Source organism: Panthera onca, chromosome B2 (genome assembly GCF_046562875.1).
Source record: "Panthera onca isolate mPanOnc1 chromosome B2, mPanOnc1 haplotype 2, whole genome shotgun sequence".
In the NCBI taxonomy this organism is placed as follows: domain Eukaryota; kingdom Metazoa; phylum Chordata; class Mammalia; order Carnivora; family Felidae; genus Panthera; species Panthera onca.
In genome coordinates this window covers 109,810,861-109,831,894 of record NC_138343.1, presented here as the reverse complement: position 1 = coordinate 109,831,894, position 21,034 = coordinate 109,810,861, and the positions used below count along the sequence as shown (strand labels likewise).

The 21,034-nt window shown below is 38.7% G+C and overlaps 1 protein-coding gene and 1 long non-coding RNA gene across 9 annotated transcripts in view; one reads left to right on the top strand and one right to left on the bottom strand.

The window, feature by feature from the left end:
• The window catches only part of LOC132667591 (uncharacterized), a 101,480-nt gene that overhangs the window by 31,282 nt on the left and 49,164 nt on the right, over positions 1–21,034 (top strand). The gene's annotated exons all lie outside the window — the stretch shown is intronic.
• PKIB (cAMP-dependent protein kinase inhibitor beta) overlaps positions 1–21,034 on the bottom strand; it is a 171,993-nt gene that overhangs the window by 135,606 nt on the left and 15,353 nt on the right. For 6 of the 7 annotated variants that reach the window (XM_078447258.1, XM_078447265.1, XM_078447261.1 and 3 more), the window contains exon 3: positions 15,323–15,368. The gene's annotated coding sequence lies outside the window, so the exon portion shown is untranslated. Of the gene's footprint in view, positions 1–14,251; positions 14,378–15,322; positions 15,369–21,034 lie in introns of all 7 variants that reach the window. The other variant, XM_078447259.1, reaches the window with a different exon arrangement.

Below are 21,034 nucleotides of genomic sequence, written 5' to 3'. Positions count from 1 at the left end.
CACACAATAAAAGGTAGCTATATGATGTGATAGATGTGTTAACTAATCTTTTGTGGTAATCATTTTGCAATATATAACTATATCAAATCATCATGTTGTACACCTTAAACTTGTACAATATTATTGTCAATTATATCTCAATAAAAATGTGGAAATAAAAGAATGCATATGAAGCCAGCTACAACCAGTGGGTAGCAGTGGGTAGATGACTCGAGCATAATCTTGCAGATGATGGTATAAAACACATGCCTCAAATGATACATATTCATCAACTCCCATCAGTCATTATTTGAGGGCTGTCCCTGGGGTATGTTAATTCCCCAGCATTTCTTTCTTTTTTTTTTTGTAATTTTTTTTAATTTACATCCAAGTTGTTGGCATATAGTGCAACAATGATTTCAGAAGTACATTTCTTAATGCCCCTTACCCATTTAGCCCATCTCCCCTCCCACAAACCCTCTAGTAACCCTCTGTTTGTTCTCCATATTTAAGAGTCTCTTATGTTTTGTCCCCCTCCCTGTTTTTATATTATTTTTGCTTCCCTTTCCTTGTGTTCGTCTGTTCTCTGTCTTAAAGTCCTATGAGTGAAGTTACATGATATTTGTCTTTCTCTGACTGTTAATTTCACTTAACATAATACCCTCCAGTTCCATCCACATAGTTGCAAATGGCAAGATTTCATTCTTTTTGATTGCTGAATAATACTCCATTGTGTGTGTGTGTGTGAGTGTGTCTGTGTGTGTGTGTGTGTGTGTGTGTGTGTGTGTGTGTACCACATCTTCTTTATCCATTCATCCATCGATGGACATTTGGACTATTTCCATACTTTGGCTATTGTTGATAGTGCTGCCATAAACATTGGGGGGCATGTGCCCGTTTGAAACAGCACACCTGTATCCTTGGATAAATACCTAGTAGTGCAGTTGCTGGGTCATAGGGTATTTCTATTTTCAATTTTTTGAGGAACCTCCATATTGTTTTACAGAGTTGCTGCACCCAGTTTGCATTCCCACCAGCAGTGCAAGAGATCCTCTTTCTCCACATCCTCACCAACATCTGTTGTTGCCTGGGTTGTTAATGTTAACCATTCTGACAGGTGTGAGGTAGTATCTCATTGTGGTTTTGATTTGTATTTCTCTGATGATGAATGATGTTGAGCATTTTTTCATGTGTCAGCTGGCCATCTGGATGTCTTCTTTGGAGAAGTATCTAGTCATGTATTTTGCCCATTTCTTCATAAGATTATTTGTTTTTTGGGTGTTGAGTTTGATCAGTTCTTCATAGATTTTGGATACTAACCCTTTATCTGATATGTTGTTTGCAAATATCTTCTCCCATTCCGTCAGTTGCATTTTAGTTTTGCTGATCGTTTCCTTCGCTGTGCAGAAGCTTTTTATTTTGATGAGGTCCCAGTAGTTCATTCTTGCTTTTGTTTCCCTTGCCTTGGGTGACATGTTGAGTAAGAAGTTGCTGTGGCCAAGGTCAAAGAGGTTTTTGCCTGCTTTCTCCTTGAGGATTTTGATGGCTTCCTGTCTTACATTGAGGTCTTTCAACCATTTTGAGTTGATTTTTGTGTATGTGTAAGAAAGTGGTCCAGGTTCATTCTTCTGCAAGTCGTTGTCCAGATTTCCCAGCACCACTTGCTGAAGAGACTGTTATCCCATTGGATATTCTTTCCTGCTTTGTCAAAGATTAGTTGGCCATATATTTGTAGGTCCATTTCTGGGTTCTCTATTCTGTTCCATTGATCTGAGTGTCTGCTCTTGTGCCAGTACCATATTGTCTTGATGATTACAGCTTTGTAGTATAGCTTAAAGTCTGGGATTGTGATGCCTCCTGGTTTGGTTTTCTTTTTCAAGATTGCTTTGACTATTCGGGGTCTTTTCTGGTTCCATACAGATTTTAAGATGGTTTGTTCTAGGTCTGTGAATAATGCTGGTGTTATTTTGATGGGGATTGCATTGAATATGTAGATTGCTCTGGGTAGTATTGACATTTTAACAATATTTGTTCATCCTATCCAGGAGCATGGAATATTTTTCCATTTTTTTGTGTCTTCTTTAACTTCTTTCATAAGTTTTCTATAGTTTTCAGTGTATAGATTTTTCACCTCTTTCGTTAGATTTATTCCTAAGTATTTTATGGATTTTGGTGCAATTGTAAATGGAATCAATTTCTTGATTTCTCTTTCTGTTGCCTCACTGTTGGTGCATTGATTTTACATCCTGCAACTTTGCCAAATTCATGAATCAGTTCTAGAAGTTTTTTGGTGGAATCTTTTGGGTTTTCCATAGAGAGTATCATGTCATCTGCAAAGAGTGAAAATTTGACCTCCTCCTGGCCAATTTGCATGCCTTTTATTTATGTTGTCTGATGGCTGAGGCTGAGACTTCCAATACTATGTTGAATAACAGTGGTGAGAGTGGACATCCTTGTCTTGTTCCTGACTTTAGAGGGAAAGCTCTAAGTTTTTCCCCATTGAGGACGATATTAGTGTTGGGTCTTTAATATATGGCTTTTATGATCTTGAGGTATGATCCTTCTATCCCTACTTTCTTGAGGGGTTTTATGAGGAAAGGATGCTGTATTTTGTCAAATGCTTTCTCTGCACCTATTGAGAGGATCATATGGTTCTTGTCCTTTCTTTTATTGGTGTGATGAATCACATTAATTGTTTCGTGGACATTGAACCAGCCCTGCATCCCAGGTGTAAATCCCACTTGGTCGTGGTGAATAATTTTTTTAATGTATTGTTGCATCCAGTTGACTAATATCTTGTTGAGGGTTTTTGCATCCATGTTCATCAGGGAACTTGGTCTATAGTTCTCCTTTTTAGTGGGGGTCTCTGGTTTTGGAATCAAGGTAATGCTGGCTTCATAGAAAGAGTTTGGAAGTTTTCCTTCCATTTCTATTTTTGGGAACAGCTTCAAGAGAATAGGTGTTAACTCTTCCTTAAATGTTTGCTAGAATTCCCCTGGAAAACATTCTTGCCCTGGACTCTTGTTTTATGGCAGTTTTTGATTACTAATTCGATTTCCTTACTGGTTATAGGTCTTGCTCAAATTTTCTATTGCTTCATGTTTCCATTTTGGCAGTGTATATGTTTCTAGAAATTTTTCAATTTCTTCCAAATTGCCCATTTTATTGGCGTATAATTGCTCATAGTATTTTCTTATTGTTGTTTGTATTTCTGCTGTGTTGGTTGTGATCTCTCCTCTTTCATTCTTGATTCTATTATTTGGATCCTTTTCTTTTTCTTTTTATCAAACTGGGTAGTGGTGTATCAATTTTGTTAATTCTTTCAAAGAACCAGCTTCTGGTTTCATTGATCTGTTCTACTGGGTTTTTTTTGGTTTCTATAGCATTAATCTTTATTATTTTCTGTCTTCTGCTGCTTTGGCATTTTATTTGCTATTCTTTTTCCAGACCTTTAAGGTGTAAGGTTAGGTTGTATATCTAAGACCTTTCTTCCTTCTTTAGGAAGGTCTGGATTGCTATATACTTTCCTCTTATGACCGCCTTTGCTGCATCCCAGAGGTTTGGTGCTGTTGTGTTTTCATTTGCATTGACTTCCATGTACTTTTTAATTTCCTCTTTATCTTCTTGGTTAGCCCATTCATTCTTTAGTAGGATGTTCTTTAGTCTCCCAGTACTTGTTACCTTTCCAAATTTTTTCTTGTGGTTGATTTTGAGTTTCATAATGTTGTGGTCTAAAAATATGCACAGTATGATCTTGATCTTTTTGTACTTGTTGAGGGCTGATTTGTGTCCCAGTATGTTTTCTATTCTGGAGAATGTTCCATGTACACTGGAGACTAATGTATATTCCACTGCTTTAGGATGAAATGTTCTGAATATATCTGTTAAGTCCATCTGGTCCAGTGTGTCATTCAAAGCCATTGTTTCCTTGTTGACTTTTTGATTAGATGATCTGTCCGTTGCTGTAAGTGGAGTGTTGAAGTCCCCTACTATTATGGTATTATTATCAATGAGTTTCTTTATATTTGTGATTAATTGATTTATATATTTGGGTGCTCTCACATTTGGAGCATAAATGTTTATAATTGTTAGGTCTTCTTGGTGGATAGACCCCTTAATTATGATATAATGTCCTTCTTCATGTCTTGTTACAGTCTTTATTTTAAAGTTTATATTGTCTGATATAAGTATGGCTACTCCGGCTTTCTTTTGTCGACCATTAGCATGATAGATGGTTCTCCATCCCCTTACTTTCAATCTGAAGGTGTCTTTAGTGGGTCTAAAGTGGGTCTCTTGTAAATAGCATATGGATGGATATTGTTTTCTTCTCCATTCTGTTATCCTATGCCTTTTGATTGAATCATTTAGTCCGATGATGTTCAGGGTGAGTACTGAAAGGTATGAATTTATTGCCATTATGTTGTTTATAGAGTTGGAGTTTCTGATCCTTTCTCTGGTGTTCTCTGGTCCTTTCTAGTCTTTGCTGTTTTTGGTATTTATTTATTTTTTTATTTTGTTATTTTTTCATCTTTTCTCCCCTCAGAGAGTCCCCCTTAAAATTTCTTGTAGGGCTGGTTTAGTGCTCATGAACTCCTTTAATTTTTGTTTGTCTGGGAAACTTTTAATCTCTCTTATTTTGAATGATAGTCTTGCTGGATAAAGAATTCTTGGCTGCATATTTTTCTGATCCAGCACATTGAATATATCCTGCCACTCCTTTCTGGCCTGCCAAGTTTCTGTAGATAGGTCTTGCTGCAAACCTGGTCTGTCTTCCCTTGTAGGTTAAGGACTTTATTCCCTTGCTGTTTTCATGATTGTTTCCTTGCCTGAGTATTTTGTGAATTTGACTATGATATGCCTTGTTGATGGTCGGTTTTTGTTGAATCTAATGGGAGTCCTCTGGGCTTCCTGGATTTTGATGTCTGTGTCTTTCCCCAGGTTAGGAAAGTTTTCTGCTATGATTTGCTCACATAACGTTTCTACCCCTTTTTCTCTCTCTTCATCTTCTGGAACCCCTATGATTCTAATGTTCCTTTTTGATGAGTCACTGATTCTTAAATCATGCTTTTTGCCTTAGTCTCCCTCTTTTTTCTGCTTCATTGTTCTCCTTAAGTTTGTCCTCTATATCACTGATTCTCTGTTCTGCCTCATCCATCCTTGCCGCCATGGCATCCATTTGAGATTGCAGGTCAGTTATAGCATTTTATTTCATCCTGCAGAAAGAGATTTCTTTTACTTCTTTTACTCTTTTATCTCTGCAGAAAGAGATTCTAATCTGTTTTCAACCCCAGCTAGTATTCTTACTATTGTGATTCTAAATTCTGGTTCAGACAACTTGCTTTTATCTGTGTTGGTTAAGTCCCTGGCTGTCATTTCTTCTCTTTTGGGTGAATTCCTTCATTTTGTCATATTGAAGGGAGAAAAGGAATTAATGAGTTTAAAAAATTTAAATTAAAAAATTAAAACAACACACACACACACACACACACACACACACACAAAACAAATAAATGATGCTAGATCCTAGGTGTGTTTTGGTCTGGGTGTTGAAAGGGGCTTGATAGATTAGAGAAAGAAAGGGAAAGGAAAAAAAAAGGAAATCATTTGAAAATTTGAAAAATGAATACACTGTAAGAGAATAAAATGAAGTGATGGAAGTTTAATAGAATTTGGAAAAATTACACAAAAGTAAAAAATATAGTAGAAAAAAGGCATGAAAATATTTTTAATAAAAATTGAAAATAAAAGTATATGTTTTCCTGCATTCAAGAAAAAGAAAAATAAACAAAAAAGAGAAAAAAAAGAAAATTGAATAGATGGACCAGTGAACAGCCTGAAATACATTTGAAATTACTTTGTTTTCTCCTAGAAGTCAAACTATGAAGCACTTTATAGTCTGTTAACTAAGTAGGCGGAGATATTTGTGTTGAGCGGTTGGCTCAGTTGGGCAGGGCCTAATGTAATGGCTCCATTCTCCACTAGATGGTGCTGCCTACCTTACTGGTGTGGATTGTAGGTGTGTATGCGCATGTGTGGGAGGGGTGAAAATGGCGTCACCCAGCTACCCAGTCTCTAGTATCAGAACTCTGTTCTCCCCAATCAGCACCTGTCCTGTCTTCGGCTTCCGTCCACTCCCCGCTTATACACTGTCCGTGACCAAGCCCCAGGCAGCACCTCCCTCCTGAGTTCTATCTCAGATGTGGCTGTGTCTCCCGACCCCTTATCTCTGAGGGACTGTGGCTTTGACCCTTTCTGCCCTCTGAAGGAGGGTCTTACCAGGCAATGGCTGGGTGCCAGCTGCAGCCAGGAATGCTCTCAGGACCATGCTGCTGCTGATGCCCAGAGATTGCGGCCAGGTGCCGGCCCACCCCAGAAAAAGTTCATGCAATTGTGTAGCAGCAGCATTTCAAGGATTATGGAAAATCACAACACACATTTGGCACCAGGCTTCACCCACAACGACCTTGTGCCAGCACCAGAGAATGTTGTTCTCCCAGGCCCACTGGGATCGTTCCTGTTTGGGGCCACACAGACTCTACCGGATGTCCTCCCAACAGGGGAACAGCCTCTTCCCCTGTGGCCCGAAGAATCCCAGACTCCACTGTGTTCCTAGGGATTCACCCTTCTCACCAGACACTGCCAGGTATCAAGTTGTGGAGTTTCAGACTCTGCATTCCCCCTGTTTATAGAGTTTTAATGGAATTTAAACCCTCTCCTTTCTCCTTTCTCCCTTTTTAGTTCAGTCCCTACTCCTGTTTCCACTTTTCCACTTTCTCTCTAGCTGCTTTTTGGGTGGGGGGGGGGTGCTTTTCCCGTACTCTCCCCCTCCCTCTGTCCTCTCTCCACAAGCAAAAACAGCTCACTCCCTGCCCTCTGTGGCTTCTCTCTCCCTCATTTCACCTCTCCGCATCGTGTACCTGCTGAGTTCTGTGGTTCAGGTTGTGCAGATTGTTGTGTTAACCCTAAAATCAGTTTTCTAGGTGTGCAGCATGGTTTAGTGTTGATCTGGCTGTATTTCATGGACACGAGACACAAAAAACCTTCCATGCTGTTCAGTTCCCCAGCATTTCTGACCTGAAGCACACACTTGGAAAGAAATGCCTTTTGTATCCCAGGAAAAGTCCAGACAAAGAAATACAGAGGTCACCCATTGAAAATCACCTGAATACACCAAAATGGTACAATACAAGGAATGTAAGGAAGACAACAGTAGCATCCACTATAACCAGGAAGGGCACAGTGAAATTATACCTCTATTCCTTGCTAAGAATGATGTAATTTGCTACAACTATTTTAAAAAGACAGCTAACTATATATCAAGAGCCTTAGAAATGTTGGTACTAAGTGCAACTCCATAAAAATAATTATATTCATCACAGTATTATTTATAATGTTGAGAAATAAGAAATAATTTAAGGGGCACCTGGGTGGCTCAGTGGATTAAGCGTCCAACTTCCACTCAGGTGCCATATGTGAGTTTGTGCTGACAGCTCAGAGCCTTGAGCCTGCTTCAGATTCTGTGTTTCCCTCTCTTTCTGCCCCTTCCCCACTTGTGCTCTGTCTCTCTCACTCTCTCAAAAATAAATAAGCATTAAAAAAAGAAATAATTTAAATGTCCAACAATATAAGACTTGTTAGGAAAGTTATTTATGTCTGATGGATGAAATGTTGCCATTAAAGCTGAAAATTGTAGATTATATAGCTATATGAGAAAATGTTTTTGAGGGAGGAAGAAAGCAAGAAAAAGAAGAAAGATGAGATGGAATATTTAAAAATGATAGTAACATTATTGTCCTAAGGGTTGGGCTTATGTAGTTATATCTTTTTAATGCTGAAAATAACATGTTTTTAAAGCAACATAAACATTGCTTTTAAATATTATCCAAAAATTTTAATATCTGCTTTCTATATATATCTTCTGAGGTTCTATATACAATCTCATCTTTCCAAAACAAAAATCTCATGAAATAGTTGAGTTTAGTATTAATGTATTTATTTTACAGATGAGGAAATTAAATCCCAGAAATGGCCAGATGGCTGGAAAGTGATGGAACTGTGATTAGACTATATTTCTTGACTCCTGGCCTAGTTCTCTTTATGACAGTGGTACATGTCTGTTATTTCCATGTCTTTTATTTTCAAGAATCTCCTCATCTTCTCATCATCAAGAGTGCATAGTAGACCTAAGCCTGACTAGTGAGAGCCAGTGACTCTAGTCACTGATAAAGAACTGGTTGTGTGACCCAAGTTAGGACAATCAAATATAGCCCAGGACTTTTGATGGCTTCTTCCACCAAGGGTACTATACTGCCAGAAAATTGAGAAGCCTGGAGTTTCCCATGCTCATTTTTCTCAGATCATAAGAGAGTCTGCCTAAGAGTGGAGGAAAATAGAGCTAGAAATGGAAAGAAACCAATTTCTTATGACATTGTTAAAGCACTCCACTATTTGATTTGAATCTGGCCATGCCTCAATCCAAGGTCTACCCTTGGCCTTTTCAGGTTTGTGAACTAATAAATACTTGTTTTTCTTTTGAATTAAGATAATTAGATTGAGGTTGCTGTCATCATCACTAAAAATATCCTGGCTAATGTGGAAGTTAGTTGTTGTCACTGACAAATCTTAAAAATGTTGTGTTGGCCAAGCCAAGGTAGACTGCAGGGTAATGAATGTTCTCTAGCTAGAATGCAATCCATCTGTGCTATGAAGTAGCAAAGCAGATAATTAAACTGCTACCTGTCATATCTTTGGACTCAGGTTATGTGTGTACTGAGGTTAGAACTTGAGGGAATTTGGTAAAAACATGTCAGGATCCTGGAATATTATAGCCAGTTGTCAATACTTTAATCTTGACTGTTTAAAAGTGAAGAAGGAGGAGAAGGAGGAGAAAACACAATCTTGTTCTATGGCTCATATAACAACCCAGGACAGCTGAGATTCAAATAGCTCTGTGCATGAAAAACTGAAAAAGTCAAATGTTTCACCCCAAGAAAAAGTTACTGCATGGAAAGTCAAGGAGTCTGACAACAACATTGTAGATAAGAAGAGGATCTACGAGAAGCTACAAAATGATTTTCCAGGCCCATCCAAGAACCTCAACTGCTACTCCCTGCCTGAAGAAGGTGTGAGGTAGGAAGTTTTCAGGTGAAAATGACAGAAACACCAGTCTAATTATCTTAATTAAAAGATGGTGGAAAGTGTTTTCCCAGTCATACCACCTAGAGATATGAAGAGAATTAGTTATGACTTCCAATCCTAACCAGTTGTTCTTTACCGTTATAAACCTTTAAGCTAAGAGTTGGAAGGTAAGTAGAGCATTGCAGCCTACTGCTAAGAAACAGAAACTACAGACTCAGATTTCTCTTGAAATTATGACTCAACATGATCTCAATTTCCAGTTACTAGTCTACAGCATTAACCAAATGCAAATTAACTGGATGCCTACCAAGGTTTTAATGTTTCCCTTTTAGAAAAACCCCAAACCTGGCAAGCAAATGCTTGTAAGTACTTAACCCATAAGCCTTCCCTCCACCACCAAAACTTCACCAATAGGAAGTGTGTTGTTAACATATGGCAGCCATCAAAAACAGATCTCAAATGTACCCAGAAGAAAATAACTGTCAAGTAAAATCCACTGTAATGCAGATTCCTGACCAAAGGACCCACTGTCCTGGGCAGTAAGAATTTGCAATCCTTAATGAGTAGAACAACTGTTTATTTACTTTTTCCCTCTTCTCATTTTCAAATGAGAATTTTTTTGAATTCATCCTTTATTTACTCCACCATCGTCTATTACATTTGCTGTAGGTGGTTAAACAAATATATCATTAGTCATATACTGCTGGATAATAAGAAGCTATGTCTGAGACTAACAGTTACAAACCAAAGATCTTGATCTAGAGTAATAAGATAACTTTACAACACTCATTTGACTCTTTAGACGGGAGGTGACTGCAGTATTTGTTGTGCATAAAATAGTTGTTTTTTGTTACATGGGAGCAATGTATGTATAAAAATAAATGTTGAAGTCTATGAATTAAAAGAAAGTGTACATGTTTATGGGAAAACTGCTATCGTGGAGATGTATTGATTTTACCCATCAAGCATCCTTGGCAACAGAATCCCTCTTTTTCTTATCGACCCTTCTATTTTCAATGCATGATATTTGGATGGGCTGCCCCAGATCTAGGAGTATGCTCTGACCTTATCATTCACAGTCAGAATAAACAATTACTGCTTAAGAGATGGCACATGACCCAAGTCAGGTCAGCCAAATTAGGCTGAAGATTTTTGCTAAAAAGTATTGGGAAAAGAGTACTCTTTTTCCACTGGTGTTGGCAAGTTGGTCGAATATAAGCCTGGAACTACCAATGCTCATCTTTGGCACCAATTAGAGAGCTTTGAGGGTGAAACCACCCAAGTAAAATCCACTATGTGCAGGTGCAGAGAGAGAGGGAGACTTTTGATAACATTTTGTGAGCACCTAAATTTAGCCATGCCCAAAGCCCATATATACAACCTGCATTTCTCAGTTATTTGAGCCATTAAATTCCATTTTCTCCTTCAGTAAGTTCAAGATGTATTTCTGAAAGTATGAAATCACCTAGGTTGTGTATAGTCTTACCATTCTCTTCAATAATCAAATTGTTAATTTCTAAATCTTTCTGATATTTAATATTTGTTAAATTTCTGAAGAAAGAAAACTTGCACAGGAAAACTTCCTAATTCCTTAAAACTCACTTAGTCAGTTGTCTTAAGATTATGAAGATTTGAAGAAATTCAGAGATTGGATGTCATGTGTGGTTCAGCCATAGAAGCAGAGTCACTATGAGTGCTGCAGGATAAGGAATATATTGTAGGAAGTAAACCTCACACAGTTGTGGGAAGAGCTAGGGAATCGACAGTAGGAGAACCTAAGAAGGAGTCTCTAGTGAGTTCTCCTGAAGCACCTGTGCAAGTAAAACTGTCCATAATTTCAGGGAATTCTGAGAAGACCAGCATATCTAGCCACCAAAGTGGGACTATGGCGGGGGCAGGGGAGGGGGAGAGGTCTATGAAATGTGTCTGTCAAAGTACAGCCATGCATCTGGTGATAAAGCCTGGAACTGATCTTAATCATGAGGACCAAGAGTTGGGAAGAAAAGCTCCTGTCAGTTTAACTGACCTCAGAAATCTCCAGAAAATAAAGGTTGCTGTTTCACACTTGTGCCTTCCAAATCTGATGCAAGTTCTCTTTTGGTCAACTTTAATTTGTAATCTTACAGCAAAGAGAATTCTGGGAAATGTGGTTCTTAGCTTAATCAAGTTGACACAGCACAATCTTTTCTCTCCTAGTCAACCTGTCATCAGTGCATACCTCTTTTAACCATATTCCATATAAAGTAAAAGAAAAACCATGCTTCTGCCTAACATCGTGCAACGATCTCTTGCTTACTGAAAATACACTATTCCTCTCCCCAAAGAAGTATATGTAAGATACCACCTTAGAGTGATTTCTTCTCCACACTCCCTTCTTGATGTCCTGCAACTAAACACTGAGACATCAGTTTAACCACTATCTTCTTTAGTAAAAGAAAATAAGAAAGGAAAATGATCAGTTAGTATAGATAAAACTAAATTCATGGCAAAATAAGGAAGAAATACTCATAACTATAATACTCCTTATTTCACTAACTGATCATATAATAATAGCTGATATTATGACCTTCTTCACTAGCCATTCCATAATCTCTTTTCTCTCAGTAAGCATGTCAGTTGCTGGTAGTTTCTTTTGAGTCAGATTATCAAAACTTTAATTTTGAAATAGCCTGTATGTACATTTACCTGTTCTGCCTCTACTGATTAGTTATAATTTTTCATTAAATTTTATCATAGGACATAAAAATACTATGAGACACCTCAAAGAATCCCAAAATGAAGTAACCCAATTTTATCTTAATAGTCAGAATCAATCACTCCAATAGTATAGTAATCCCCCCTTTTGCCAATTGGTTAGGTGGCCCGAGGAACCCACAGTGGCCAATTAGTCTCAACAGTCAGTTTAGTGAAACCATTGCTACGTCCCCTAGGGGAAGTATCCTCCCTTGTGAACTAAGATCTCCAAACCAGAAAAGTCAAAAGGTACAGAAATAAGAAGAAAAATGTTCATAGATAGACATTCCTATTTCTTTCCCTTGAATCTTAGCATGGGAAAAATACTACTGTATTTTGGACTCAGATTCAAGTAATATACCTAGTCCTGGAAGACATGACTTCAGTCCACAAAGTTGCTATCCAGCTGGCACCACAGCTGAATTTTCATACAGTTACTCAACAGTTCAATCAGGCCAGCTGCTCCAGGGTGATAGATAGCATGCTTAGTTCAGTGAATTCTATGAACACAAGCCCATTGCCACACTTCGTTTGTTGTCAAATAAGTCCATTAGTCAGGGGTAATGCCGTGTGGAATTCTATGATGTCAAATAAGGCATTCCATAAGTCCAAGGGTGATGGTTTTGGCAGAAGCATTACAGATAGGAAAGGCAAATCCATATCCAGAGAAGTATCTATTCCAATGAAAATAAAACAGCATGATGGAAGTAGTTCAATATGATCATCCTGCCAGCAGGTGCCTGGCAAGACTACCAGACAAATGGTGCCATACCAGTGTATCAGATTTTGTTTGTTGGCAGGTTAGGCATTTGACAGCAGCTATGGCCAAATTAGCCTTGTGTTGCTGAGTCCATCCAAAACCTCCATTCTTGTTTCTGTGGCCACCTTCTATGTTTATTTGGAGAGGACAGCAGTAGCTGGGGATAGATCCTCACCAACATCCACAGAATAGCAACTTTTTACGTGATTATTAGACTGGTGTCACTCTTTGTTGACCATTGATATAGATCACAAATATTTTCTTATGTGTAGACACAGAGACGTCTATCTACATATCTCTTCCCTAGACTATCTTCTAACCAATTTTCTGATTATGCTCCTTCCAAGTCTCTGACAGTTCTTTCAAATGTTAAGAATTGCATATGGATCAGGGTAGATGCATGTCTTCAGCCATCTCTTCTTCTAGGAAGAAATGAACAACCATATGCACTGCTCTGAGTTCTGTCCATTGGAGGGATTTTCCTCACCACTGCCCTTGAGGGCTATCGCTGAGTGGAGCTGTAGCCCTGCAGCTTTCTTCTTTAGAGTCATGCTAGCGTATTGTGCAGAACCACATGTAAACCAAACTGCAAATTTTGTTCTTCCTTAGTAGGTTGGTCTTAGGGAGCTCCCTATCAGGTCATAGGTAAGGTTGAGATGGAGGAAACAACATAGAAAAAATAGGGGCCATGGGCACCTGTGATGTTTGCTCTGCACTAACTTTTGCCTTCAAGACCTGCTTGATCCTGATCATGTGTATACAACTTTCATTTGATGATGAAGTGCTGCTATACATGCCCAATATTTTAGAGTGTTGCCAAATACCTGGTTCATGATAGGCAGCTCAGATGATTTGGTAACTTAGTGGTCCAGGATCAAGCTTTCATTTACTTATGACTTGCCCAGTAATAAGCCAGAAGCTGCTTTTCAAAAAGGAGGAGATTTTTTTTTTACAGAGAATGCAAAGCTTTGCTCCAAAATTGTTAAAGCTCTGTGCTATCACAAACTTGTAGGGACTGCCAAAGGTTCCAAATAGTATTTCTACATATCTCTGACCCTTCAAGAGCCATAAGAACTGTTCGGTTATACGTCCCAAGTTATGGAGCAGCTTGTATGGCAGGCTAGATCCAATACAGAGACCTCTCTTTTTCTGGTTCTATTCAAAACTGGCAGGGGCACCTGGGTGGTTCAGTTGGTTGAGTGTCCAACTTCGGCTCAGGTCATGATCTCACAGTTTGTGAGTTTGAGCCCCACGTGAGGCTCTGTGCTGATAGCGCTAAGCCTGGAACCCACTTCGAGTTCTGTGTCTCCCTCTCTCTCTGCCCCTCCCCTGTTTACTTTCAGTCTCTCTCTCTCTCTCTCTCTCTCAAGTATAAATAAACATTAAAAAAAAAACAAACTGGCAGCCTTTGGAGATATTTGGTAAATAAGTTGGAATAACATATATTGCCTCCAAAAATCCAAAGAAGCCTACCGGGGTTTGTCTCTTTCTTAGTGTTAGAGGAGGCAGGTGCAATAACTTGCCCTTCATCTTCAAAGAGATACATCAACATGCTCCAGACCACTAGATCTCTAGATATTTCACAACGGGGGCAAGTCTCTGAACTTTTGTGTGGTATTTCTATATTATACACGGTCTTACTTTCCAAGGTGGTGAGTTTTTCTCTTGTATGTTGTGATAAGATTAGCCTTCTGAAAAGTATCATTACAAATAAGGGAGAGCTAAGTGATAGTGAACAGGATCTTCAAACCAGCCATAAGTAATGTTCTGAAAGAAAGCAGAACGCTAAGATAAGAAGAAATGGAACCAAAGGCTAAAATCCTAATGGCAATTTGAGAGGAAAAGAGGGCCTGCAGGGTAGGAAACCACAAAATTAGGGTATGAAATTACTCCTCTCCTACCATCAAAAAGGGAACGCCACATTCAGGAGGTGTTCTGCAGGTCCTTTATCTTCTTCTTTATATTTTTTCCTGGTTTTAAGCATTTGGTATCTCTTTCACGCCCAACCTAATGCTGAGTTTTATCAATTATCCCTGCTATAATCTATCAGTTTCCAATGCCTCCTTGCTGCCTATAATATAAAAAGCAAAAACCTCATAACCAAAGGCTCCTTCAAATATGACTGCATCTATCCTTCCAGCCTCAGCTATTCTTGAGCCATACTGAATTCCTCACATCTTCTAAAATACATTGTATGTTTACACAACTACCAGTCTTTGCATGTACTGGTCCCTCTCCTGGAAATGGCCTCTCTCCTCCTCTTCTCCTGGATTGTTCAATTCGACCTCCAGATTTAACTCAAATATAATTTCTTCTTTGATTTCCCTTATTTCCCTGATTCCCTGAAACAAGTGGATCAGTCTCATCTCCCGGTTCCCCACAGCATTTGGATCATAATTGTTAGTGTGCTCACCACAAAAGATTGCTGTTTTTCTATCTCTATAGGCCTATATCCACGAATAGAACAAAGAAGGAGCATATAAACATTTGCTCAACAAATGAAACAGATGGGTTTATTACTTTCTGGTTTGCCCAGATCCTACACTATAGAGCCCCATCTCTTCACCTACAATTTGCTGTTGATTTTATTTTAAATCTTTAAGAGGAAATTTATTTTTCCAAAACAGCTATGTAAGCAATTACCTAAAATCATTAACAGAATGTTCCTTTGAAATGATTTGTGTAGAGGTCATTTAGAAGTCTAGTACTTACCGTCTAATTTGTAGATATTTTTGGTGGTCCACCTTTGCATGAGTCTCTATGTAAGAAAGAGAATTAAACAGTTAATTAAAAAGTTGATCTTTTTATAGTTCAATCTGCATTATGTACTTATCTCAACCAGAATGGTGGACAGAGCCCTTTATTAAAGTCTTTATTCTATAACATACTGTGTGACTACTGCTCAGCTACCTTTCCACTGTAAAAGAAGATAATTCTTGCCCATCTTACAGATTTCTTGAAAACAAAAGTTTGTTAAGTGAGTACAAATGTTAGTCAAAAGCAAGCATTATGAGTATTTCAATGCCTAACAAACATATCAGTACATTTAGTGAGTACCCATGATTTGTGCATTCTATAACTTATTTAACATTATATCTTTACCAACCTGCACATGCCTGCACAAAATATAAACCTAATTAATAAATATTTAAATATCTGCATTTCAAAGAAGATCACTGAAACAATACCTGGAAAATTCAGAAATCTTTACTTCACAGTTGGAATTAATAATTTTTTCTGTCATATTGAGGTTAATTTTTGAGAAAGAAACAAACAATTTGTAGTCATACTAATTTAGTGTAGTAGTCCTTGTGTCTAGTTCAAATTCCAGCCCAGGGAGATCCCAACATAGTGGTATAGAGTTTTAAATTGGTAAATGTAAGGAATCCTTGAAATGCTAACTTCTGCACTTTTTTGGAGAACCACAGATTGTCAGTCATCTCTGTTGATCTAGAAATGCAAATGTCCGTCAAAATACTGAAACATACCAATGATTTGTTTTACCTAAATTAGAAGTGTTACTTTGCTCCAACTAAATTAGGAGCACCTGTATCACTTTGAGCTAATCTTGTGAGTTGCGAAGAGCACCGTGCTCAAACTGGTCTGACAGCTGCTTTGAAATAGCAGGTTAGTACAGCTGTAATTGTGGCATTAGCAGTGGAAATAGGGCTACACATCAGGGAAGAATCGTCCTATCACTTACTATTTTTCCCTCTCCTGAAATTTCACCTTGATTTTGCTTTATATTCATTCTCTATGGAAGAAATTGTAAATTAGATACAATTCAACACACTGATTCATTCCTCTAAGCTTATTGAGTTTTTACAATGTGACAAAATGGTAATATGCTAGGTCTGGTAACAGAAAGAAAGATAAAGAGTTCACTGTAAACTCAGGGCACACACCTGTGAACAGCTTGTGCCCTAAGGGAACAAGAGGTAAAAACAACAAATCTCAAGAGGGAGAAAAGATCAGGGAAGGCTCTTCAGATGGCATTGAACAATCTTTCAAGATGACTATGTTGCTGAGTTAAGGTATTTTTAAAGTAAGGGGACTGCACACCCTTAAGGCGCAGGAATATTAATCTGCTTTGTGAATTGTGAAAATTCTAGTAATTTAGTATTCCTGGCGGGGGAGAGGGGTTGTTTAGAGATGGGTAGCAGAGCACAGGGCAGTCAGGATAGCCAGAGGATATGCATAGATGGTCAAGGGCAGATAAAAAAGAGCACGCATACCATGCTATTACCTTGTAGGTGATAGACAGGCTCTTATGGGCTTGAAGTGCAGGTTCACAGTGACCTTAGCATTCAGGACTGAATCAGAGTAATTTGAACAGAGATGGTTTAATATAAAGAATTACTAACTATAACAGCAGGTTGGGATACCCAGAAATTAGCTAGTAAGAAGTAAAAAGGACTGTAGAAAATATAGGAATAGCAGATATAAGAAGCAGCCAGTACCTCTTAGGGTGAGATAGAGCCCAAGGACAAGCCTACCTCTGCTCCCAAAGGCTACAATCCAGACCTTGTTGGAGAGGGCACGGAAGTTGCTCGCTGAATACAGAGAGGATCCTGTGATGCTGCACTGGTGGGACTTGCTGGAAATACACCCTCTAGGGTGCCAGTGAAACCTGTTCATAGGGAGATGACTCACTGGAAGCCTCCATCATAAAACTGCCTGAGGGTGGAAATGCTGAAGAAGCTGCCAGCTGTTGGGTTCTCCTGCCCAACATGAACGGCAAAGCTGGGCACTGGAGAGGCTGCCTGGAATGGAAAAGTCTGGTGCTGCGAAAGCCACCCATGCTGCAGGAGCCAGACAAAAGGAACACTCTGGAACTAGGAAGGAAAGCCCCTTCCTCCTAGAATGTCTCTCCAGCACCCTCTAGTGACAAAGCTTGACGTTATGCTGTCTGCAAAGAAAATATGTAATTGGCCCATCTCCATTTTCACAGAGAGGGTGAAAAGGGTGAATTTAGAGTGAGAGACGGCACAGAACCAACATGATTTGTATGGAGAATGCACAAAAGGCTTAGCAACTGGTGCCACCTCTAGTCTGACAGGGAAGGCAGAGGCTAAAAATGGAAGATTGGTGGAACACTGCTTTAAGTAGTTGAAAGAGCAGACCTACGCCGGCCGACTCCATCTTGTTCTGTGTCCTCCACCTTGAGTGACTATGTCCCCGACATGACCCCTTTCCGGGAAAATCACAGAAACCTCAGAACATGCCTCCTCCCCTTGAGTAACCTCCCGCTCACCCGTTCAAACTTCCCGATCAAAACACCCCGGCGACCTGTGTAACAGGAATCCAACCCTTCCCCAGCCAGTCAGCCGAGGCCACGACCCTTCCCCAGCCAATCGGCTAAGGCCACAGCCATTACCTCACCAACTGCCCCTAGACCCCTATAAAACCTTTGTGCTTTTGAAACTCGCTCTCTCTCCGGTATCTCACATCTGCATCGGTGCAGGTAGGGGATTGAGCTCCAGCTAGCTCAAATAAAGGTTCTTTTGCTTTTGCATCAGACTCGGCTCCCTAGTGGTGTTTGGGGATCACGAATTCTGGGCATAACAGTAGTCAGATCTCCAGATCCCTTACGTCACCCTCTGCAGCAGGGTGTCTGTCCTCCTTCAACCTAGCAGAAAGAGTTCTGTTCTTTGAAGACAAACACAAGGTCTTTGGGCTGGGACAAACCAGGCACAGTGTGAAAATTAGGTGAATAAGTGAATACAGACATATTGAATGCCGAATGCTGAATGTGGAGAACACTGTGTTTTGCCTTCCTGGCTTCCAGAGGCTGGCTCAATGTTAACAATTTTTAGTTCCCCACCCTTCAAATGAGAAGATAAGATTAATAGGTCATCTGAGGAAGCATCTGTCATGAAGGATAGACACAAAAATAATAATTGGAACAAAGACCTTAAAAGAAGAAGAAAGTTCAAATATTCTCAAAGAAGTCAGAGAATAATTGCAAGATCTCTTGCAATAAATAGGAACATTTGGGAAACAAAAAAGAGAACATAATAAAAAGTATGTGATGGCAGAGATGAAAAACCCAATGGTAGTGATGAAATATAATGTCAAGGAAGTGATCCAGAAATTAGAGTACAAAGACAAAGAGATGGGAAATGACAGGAAAGAAGAGAAAATAAGAAGATGGTTTAGGAGACAAAATATTTGAGTCATGGATTTTTCAAAAAGAGAAACCAGGTAAAACAGTAGTCAGAGAATCACCAATAAAATAATTAAAAAAATTTTTTCTCAGGGTGCCTAAGAAATTTTTTTCTCAGTCTGTTGAGCATCATACTTTGGCTCAAGTCATGATGTCAAGGTTTGTGAGTTCAGGCCCCACATCAGGCTCTCCGCTGTCAGCGCAGAGCAGACTTGGAATCCTCCACCCCCCTTTCATGCTATCCCTCCTCCACTTGCACTCTCTCACTCTCAAAAATAAACATTTTTAAAAAATTTCTCAACACTAAAGACATGAGTGTCCATATGAAAGTGCCCACTGACAGGAGAAAGAAAAGAAAGAGAGAGAGAGAGAGAGAGAGAGAGAAAGAGAGAGAGAGAGAGAGAAAGGAAGGAAGGAAGGAAGGAAGGAAGGAAGGAAGGAAGAAAAATAAATCCGACTAAGGCCCATAAGTGAAATTTCAGGATAACGAGACAAGTTTTAAGAGAGATAAAAAGACCAGTAAGTATGCCATGCAAAAGTGAGGAATAATACTGTTCTCTAAAAGAGAGTAGAGTAGCACTTTCAAAATTAAGAAAAAATAATTATTTCAGTATAGAAATTGATGCCAAGCCTATTTGTGTTATAGTAAAATATATTTTCACATATGCAAATTCTTAAAAATCATATTTCCCATGCCATGCAGCCTTTCTCAGGAAATAATTAGAAGATGTGCTCCAATAAAACAATGGAGTAAAAAAGATGAAAAAAAGAGATCAAGAACACAGGACACTCAAATCAGAAGAAAATGAAGGAAATTCTCAGCATTGCAAGGAAGAGAAGTTTCTGGACAAATGCTTTGCAGTATCCCTAAAAAGCACTGAGTTCAATAAAAAAAGAATGGAGTTCTTCAGATGGATGACTCCTTAAAAAGAAAATAACTGCAACTGATGGACTACCTAAGAATGATCTTAGGGAAAATGGTACTAAAATGCTATTGTGAATAGCAAAATGTTCAAATGAAATGAATCTAATGAAAAATCAAGGCTATTATTCTCAAGGAAAATAAAAGCATAAAAGAAAATGTAACTTTAATAAATTCCTAAAATGCTCAACTATAAATATTGATGTAATCATAATAATGACAGTGATTAATTAAATCTAAACAAAGCTTTTAATGTAACTTTATTGTGGGAGGTGGGGAAGGAAAGCAGAGGAGACAAAATTATAGGGGAGGATTAATTTTTTTCTGCCCTTCAACGTCCTTCTAGCTGGACTAAGAATCAAATTGACGTATGACAGATTGATGGGAGAAAATCAAATTTAGCTCTGTATGCATGGAAACCCACATAGACATGAAGTTCCGAAGACAGTCAGGCAAAATGAGGTATATATGTCATCCTGAACTAAGGAGAATGGGGTAGTGGCCTGAGACTTCAAAGGGAAGGAAGGCATCGCAGGACCATGAGAAGAAGAGCAGGTGTTTGATAATTAGGTTTTGTCCTACCATACAGATGGGTCACTCAGATAAAACTTATCTCTGATAATAACCCGTGTTCTGGGAAAGACTCCCAATTTAGAGTCTTCTATATAGTTAGGGGAGCAGCAAATGTCTCTCTTGAGCCCTCAGGGTCTCAATTGCCTTCAGCTGAAAATAGTCCAGAGTCCAAAGTGGTATATTTTGGTTTGGCCTGCCCTTGACCCCTACAGAAGTTTCAGGGAGTTAAATCCTTAATGACCATCTTGTCAATTGACCATGTTGTCAATAGATAACATCTAAAATTGAGGGGCATGTGAGTGGCAAAGGTTAAGCATGGGACTTAGGCTCAGGTCATGATCTCCCAGTTCGTGAGCTCAAGCCCCACATCTGGCTCTGTGCTGACAGCTCAGAGCCTGGAACCTGCTTCAAATTCTGTGTCTCCCTCTCTCTGTGCCGCTCGCACTGTCTCTCTCTCTCAGAAATAAACATTAAAAAAAATTTAAAACATCTAAAATTGAACAATCAAAATATTAAAGTATATTCATATGATTTAGAAATATAGATATGTATGAAGAAGAAATCTCTAAAGGAGTAAAAAATCATTGCCTCTGAGGAAAGGAATTGGAGAAGAATTTGACAGAAAATTATTACATTTTGTTACATATATTTGACTTATACACTGTTATAACATTACTTTTTCAAAAATAAAATTAGCCTAAAAAGGAAAAAAGAATATTAGTTAAAAATATTTTCATATTCACACTTACTGAACAAATACATG